Source organism: Anabrus simplex, unplaced genomic scaffold (genome assembly GCF_040414725.1).
Source record: "Anabrus simplex isolate iqAnaSimp1 unplaced genomic scaffold, ASM4041472v1 ctg00000125.1, whole genome shotgun sequence".
Taxonomy (NCBI): Eukaryota; Metazoa; Arthropoda; class Insecta; order Orthoptera; family Tettigoniidae; genus Anabrus; species Anabrus simplex.
Window position 1 is genome coordinate 219,888 of NW_027130074.1, and position 8,207 is coordinate 228,094.

Sequence of the window (8,207 nt, forward strand, 5' to 3'; positions counted from 1 at the left end):
ATGTTGTATGCTCTATGAATCATACTATAGTATGCAGCTCTTTTATGGGCATGTGGGTGGGTGGAGTCTATCTTTATTGTATTTGATGTGTGGGTAGGTTTCCTATATATATTGTATGTTAGGTGGTTGTTATGTCTGGTTATGGATATATCTAAGTAGTTTATGGTGTTGTTGTGTTCAGTGTCCATGGTAAATTTAATGTGGGGATCTATTTTATTTAGTTGTTCTAGGATTATGTTTTCATTAGTATGTCTGTTGTCCATGATTATAAATGCATCATCGACAAACCTGCACCAATAGATTATATTTTCTATTTTTTTAATTTCTTGATGTTCTAAGTGATCCATATATATATCAGCTATTATGCCTGATATTGGTGATCCCATGGGTAATCCTTTTTGTTGATAAATAGTGTCATGGAACTTGAAATAGTTGTTATTGATAGCAAATTGTAGAAGTTTAATAAATTCATCTATTTCCAATTTGCTTAGCTTACTGTGGTTATAAAGGTTGGATTCTATGATAGTGATAGTTTTTTGTGTGGGTATATTAGGATACATGTTTGTTATATCATATGTAGCTAGCTTGTAAAAATGTTCTATTCTAATATTCTTAGTAATGTTGCAAAAATCTATTGAGTTTTTTATGGTTTTGTTTGCTTGAAAAACATAATGTTTTTTGAGGAATTTTTGTATGTATTTGGATAATTTATAAATGGGGCTTGGTCTATAATTTATTATGGGTCTCATAGGAATGTTGTTTTTATGGATCTTAGGATAAGCTTTAGCTGTAGGTATCCCTGGATTCATAGTGGTTAATTTTGCAGTTTCCTGTTCGTTCATAAGAAAATTGGTGTTTTTTAGGAGAATTTTTAAGTTTTTCTGGATACTGTTAGTGGGATCTTTAGTCTTAATTTGAAAGGTTTCATCTTGAAAGCAGGTTTTTGTTTTTGTTATATATTCCTCTTTATCCATGATAACTGTAGTGTTTCCTTTATCTGCCTTTGTTACTATTAGGTTATTTTGCTGTATTTTATTTTTGAGTACCTTAATTTGTGTTTGGTTTGTGATATCTTGATTCTGAGGTTTTTGAGTGATCTTATCAACATATTGTGGTAGTGTTTTTTTGATTTCGTATCTAATTTCATTTTGTTTTTCTTGGGGTATTTTATTTAGAGCATCTTCTGTTTCAGTAATAATGGTGGCTATGTTTTCAAATACTGAATAGTTTTTCCAGTTATGTTTTGGTCCCTTGCTCAGTATAATTGTTTCTTTTTCATTGAATGTTGTGTTAGTTAGGTTTTGGAGTGGGGGATGGAAAATATGTTGGTTGTTATCAATAGAAACAGTAATATGTTGTCTATGTTGTGTATGGTTGGTTTGGTTTAGTGATGTCTTGAGTGCGTTGAGTTTCTTGTTTAAGGTATTCTGCTTCTGTATAGCTATGTTTTCTATCTTTTCGTTAGTTATTTGTTGGAAATTGCTCCAGTATGTGTGTGGTAGCTCTTGTGAGGCTTTAAGGTGCGCTTCATACATTTGTGTGTTTAGGTGTTGTTTTTTCCTATACATGAATTTAATTTCTTCTTTCAGCCATATTCGATTGGTTTTGTTTTGGGTGTTTTGGGTTTGATATGTGCTTCTATGTTTATTATTATATTTCCTAAGAAATTTAGGAGTTAGATTATTAAGTAGGCATTGTTTTAAGAAAGTGATGTTTTTGACAATATTTGTGATCTTAATCTTCAGATTTTGATATCTGTGTGCTATTCTTCTTGCCTGGTTGGCTTTTCCACTGTTGTTTATAAGTTTCATTTCCGTATTGATGGATATTACTTTACATAAAAACAATATATATACAATTCTCCACCTTATCAATACGAGTTTATTTTACATTACAAATATTCAAGACTAGTTTCGACCCCTATGGGGTCATCCTCAGTTGACAATTGTAAATTGTTCATAAAAACATCACATAGTAAAAGTTAGACTAGTTTAGGCTGATCATTAATGTTTGGTGTGTCTAGTACATGACTAGTATGCATTGTTCATAAAGACACATATTACCTTGCTGCTACTACTATCAAATTTTAAGTTAAATAGTATGGAACACAGATATGTTTGTGTGACTTAACAGTGACAAGTTCAAATATTTACAGAAATTGACTGTTGATTAGTCACATGATATAATAGAACACAGGCTTGAACATTTTTGATTTAAGTATCAGTGCAACATCTTGCTTTTGTACATACTAGGAGCTAAATTCATTTTGTAAAGTCATTACATTCTGATTGAAACTTAGTGTGAGGTTAAAATTGAATAAAAATATATGCTAATGTGGACATTAAAATATTGTTAAAATGGGCATATAATCAAAAACAGTGGTATGTATGCCACACATGTCTAGTATAAAAACTCATTACACTGGTGCTGTTAGTGTGCAGTACAGCATATACACTGATTTGGAATAAATGGATTTGTATATATATCGTTCCAACAAAGTGGATCCATAAAAATATAAGATGTATAGGTAATTAGTATTATAATGATCCACTGCAAATTAGGTAATGCTATATCAAAAGAATAAACAAGCAAAAATCGATATGTTCAAATCAACCGCCTCAAAACCCTTTCCCCTCCAACCCCACTCCTATTACTAACACTCCACCTATCCCCCCAAACCTCCCCTCTACCGCCGCTAACTACAATCTCAGAGCTACGCGCACCAGATCCCAACAGGCAGCTACTAAGAACGCACGGCTTCAGCACTTTACGTAAGTAAACGACATACGTTTCACTACCACACTTTCTATCCACAACATTATCACACTTTTATTTCTATTTCCAGACACTCCACCTTGGTTTCTCATAACATACCAGCTTCCAGAACGCACCAAGACGCATAACTTTCATCATATTTGACTAATGCCACCAATCTTAAACATCGCGTCTACGGAAGAAAACATGCTCCATTAACATTTTTAATAACTTTAACATCTGTAGCTGCCAATAGATCTTCAGATAAACAACAGCATTACCTAATTTGCAGTGGATCATTATAATACTAATTACCTATACATCTTATATTTTTATGGATCCACTTTGTTGGAACGATATATATACAAATCCATTTATTCCAAATCAGTGTATATGCTGTACTGCACACTAACAGCACCAGTGTAATGAGTTTTTATACTAGACATGTGTGGCATACATACCACTGTTTTTGATTATATGCCCATTTTAACAATATTTTAATGTCCACATTAGCATATATTTTTATTCAATTTTAACCTCACACTAAGTTTCAATCAGAATGTAATGACTTTACAAAATGAATTTAGCTCCTAGTATGTACAAAAGCAAGATGTTGCACTGATACTTAAATCAAAAATGTTCAAGCCTGTGTTCTATTATATCATGTGACTAATCAACAGTCAATTTCTGTAAATATTTGAACTTGTCACTGTTAAGTCACACAAACATATCTGTGTTCCATACTATTTAACTTAAAATTTGATAGTAGTAGCAGCAAGGTAATATGTGTCTTTATGAACAATGCATACTAGTCATGTACTAGACACACCAAACATTAATGATCAGCCTAAACTAGTCTAACTTTTACTATGTGATGTTTTTATGAACAATTTACAATTGTCAACTGAGGATGACCCCATAGGGGTCGAAACTAGTCTTGAATATTTGTAATGTAAAATAAACTCGTATTGATAAGGTGGAGAATTGTATATATATTGTTTTTATGTAAAGTAATATCCATCAATACGGAAATGAAACTTATAAACAACAGTGGAAAAGCCAACCAGGCAAGAAGAATAGCACACAGATATCAAAATCTGAAGATTAAGATCACAAATATTGTCAAAAACATCACTTTCTTAAAACAATGCCTACTTAATAATCTAACTCCTAAATTTCTTAGGAAATATAATAATAAACATAGAAGCACATATCAAACCCAAAACACCCAAAACAAAACCAATCGAATATGGCTGAAAGAAGAAATTAAATTCATGTATAGGAAAAACAACACCTAAACACACAAATGTATGAAGCGCACCTTAAAGCCTCACAAGAGCTACCACACACATACTGGAGCAATTTCCAACAAATAACTAACGAAAAGATAGAAAACATAGCTATACAGAAGCAGAATACCTTAAACAAGAAACTCAACGCACTCAAGACATCACTAAACCAAACCAACCATACACAACATAGACAACATATTACTGTTTCTATTGATAACAACCAACATATTTTCCATCCCCCACTCCAAAACCTAACTAACACAACATTCAATGAAAAAGAAACAATTATACTGAGCAAGGGACCAAAACATAACTGGAAAAACTATTCAGTATTTGAAAACATAGCCACCATTATTACTGAAACAGAAGATGCTCTAAATAAAATACCCCAAGAAAAACAAAATGAAATTAGATACGAAATCAAAAAAACACTACCACAATATGTTGATAAGATCACTCAAAAACCTCAGAATCAAGATATCACAAACCAAACACAAATTAAGGTACTCAAAAATAAAATACAGCAAAATAACCTAATAGTAACAAAGGCAGATAAAGGAAACACTACAGTTATCATGGATAAAGAGGAATATATAACAAAAACAAAAACCTGCTTTCAAGATGAAACCTTTCAAATTAAGACTAAAGATCCCACTAACAGTATCCAGAAAAACTTAAAAATTCTCCTAAAAAACACCAATTTTCTTATGAACGAACAGGAAACTGCAAAATTAACCACTATGAATCCAGGGATACCTACAGCTAAAGCTTATCCTAAGATCCATAAAAACAACATTCCTATGAGACCCATAATAAATTATAGACCAAGCCCCATTTATAAATTATCCAAATACATACAAAAATTCCTCAAAAAACATTATGTTTTTCAAGCAAACAAAACCATAAAAAACTCAATAGATTTTTGCAACATTACTAAGAATATTAGAATAGAACATTTTTACAAGCTAGCTACATATGATATAACAAACATGTATCCTAATATACCCACACAAAAAACTATCACTATCATAGAATCCAACCTTTATAACCACAGTAAGCTAAGCAAATTGGAAATAGATGAATTTATTAAACTTCTACAATTTGCTATCAATAACAACTATTTCAAGTTCCATGACACTATTTATCAACAAAAAGGATTACCCATGGGATCACCAATATCAGGCATAATAGCTGATATATATATGGATCACTTAGAACATCAAGAAATTAAAAAAATAGAAAATATAATCTATTGGTGCAGGTTTGTCGATGATGCATTTATAATCATGGACAACAGACATACTAATGAAAACATAATCCTAGAACAACTAAATAAAATAGATCCCCACATTAAATTTACCATGGACACTGAACACAACAACACCATAAACTACTTAGATATATCCATAACCAGACATAACAACCACCTAACATACAATATATATAGGAAACCTACCCACACATCAAATACAATAAAGATAGACTCCACCCACCCACATGCCCATAAAAGAGCTGCATACTATAGTATGATTCATAGAGCATACAACATTCCACTTTCAAAAGAAAATCTAAATAAAGAACTAAACACAATCCATGAAATAGCAAAACAAAATGGATACAAAAGAGAAATGATAAACCGGATCATCAATAAAGTCAAAAACCAACCTAAAACCAAGTTAACCAGAATCACTAAAAATAAAAAAGAATATGCACTGTTTACTTATAACAATAACCATATACATCCCATAACAAACATCTTCAAAAAACAAGGCCTAAAAATAGCATACAAAACAGCACGAAACAACACCAACATACTATACAATTCCAAATTAGTTAATAACACAAACAAATACAATCATTCAGGAGTCTATCGCCTAAAATGTAACGACTGCCAAGCCAGCTATATAGGACTTACCGGTAGAAGTTTTTTAATACGATATAATGAACATGTAAACGCCGTCAAACACAGACATTTTTCAGCTATGGGTCAGCATATTGACGATCAAAAACATAATTTCACAGACATTAAGAACGACATGCAAATCCTTAACATGAACCCAAAAAGTCCCTTACTCAGTATAACAGAAGAATTTTATATAAATTTAGACAAATATGTGAATCCAAACTCCAACCTAAATGAAAGTATAGACAGAAACAACATCCTTTTTCATGCAGTAATTCCCTTATTAAAAGATTTCTATATCAAAAGAATAAACAAGCAAAAATCGATATGTTCAAATCAACCGCCTCAAAACCCTTTCCCCTCCAACCCCACTCCTATTACTAACACTCCACCTATCCCCCCAAACCTCCCCTCTACCGCCGCTAACTACAATCTCAGAGCTACGCGCACCAGATCCCAACAGGCAGCTACTAAGAACGCACGGCTTCAGCACTTTACGTAAGTAAACGACATACGTTTCACTACCACACTTTCTATCCACAACATTATCACACTTTTATTTCTATTTCCAGACACTCCACCTTGGTTTCTCATAACATACCAGCTTCCAGAACGCACCAAGACGCATAACTTTCATCATATTTGACTAATGCCACCAATCTTAAACATCGCGTCTACGGAAGAAAACATGCTCCATTAACATTTTTAATAACTTTAACATCTGTAGCTGCCAATAGATCTTCAGATAAACAACAGCATTACCTAATTTGCAGTGGATCATTATAATACTAATTACCTATACATCTTATATTTTTATGGATCCACTTTGTTGGAACGATATATATACAAATCCATTTATTCCAAATCAGTGTATATGCTGTACTGCACACTAACAGCACCAGTGTAATGAGTTTTTATACTAGACATGTGTGGCATACATACCACTGTTTTTGATTATATGCCCATTTTAACAATATTTTAATGTCCACATTAGCATATATTTTTATTCAATTTTAACCTCACACTAAGTTTCAATCAGAATGTAATGACTTTACAAAATGAATTTAGCTCCTAGTATGTACAAAAGCAAGATGTTGCACTGATACTTAAATCAAAAATGTTCAAGCCTGTGTTCTATTATATCATGTGACTAATCAACAGTCAATTTCTGTAAATATTTGAACTTGTCACTGTTAAGTCACACAAACATATCTGTGTTCCATACTATTTAACTTAAAATTTGATAGTAGTAGCAGCAAGGTAATATGTGTCTTTATGAACAATGCATACTAGTCATGTACTAGACACACCAAACATTAATGATTAGCCTAAACTAGTCTAACTTTTACTATGTGATGTTTTTATGAACAATTTACAATTGTCAACTGAGGATGACCCCATAGGGGTCGAAACTAGTCTTGAATATTTGTAATGTAAAATAAACTCGTATTGATAAGGTGGAGAATTGTATATATATTGTTTTTATGTAAAGTAATATCCATCAATACGGAAATGAAACTTATAAACAACAGCAGTAAATGGTGTGACGACATGCAGTACTTCTCACTGGAATAGTGAGGTCATCCATCATCCATTGTTTAACATTTCTTAACAATTCGTAGATGCCGTTTATACAGTTCACAAATGCAATTTACTAGTTCCTACAAACCATTATTAACAATCACATCTGGAAGCATTCTGATTCATGTATGCCCATTAAGATAATTTTGAAGGAGTTCATAGCCCGTTGGAACTGTTCTTGTAACAAAGGAGTTCAAAGCCAGTTCAGAACTGTTTGTTTTAGTGGACATACAGTATATATTGTAGCATAATCAGTAATGGTTGCAACTTTCTGGATAAACTTGCCAATGAATACCTGGCTATCATCTATCAGATAATTTGTTTGATCAATAAGGAATCTGGCTGAACTGCTACTGAATTCAACATATTGTATGGAGGCTATGAAAGGTGCTGCTAGCCCAGGTTAGTACTGTGCGTCGAGAGAAGAACTATGGCTGTATTTATGTAAGAAACTGGCTTATTAAAATACATAAGGCACAGGGGTTCTCCACAATTGTCATTAACATTCAGAATGATTTACATAATTGGTAAGTGTGATGAATAAGACGGGGCCCACCACTTACTTCCAAAGCTTTGTGGATTGAAAACAAAACTGGATGTTCTATATCAAACATTCCTAATAGTGACTTTCAAATTTTATATTGTATCTGAATCTCCGCTGGACTCTAGTATAAAGA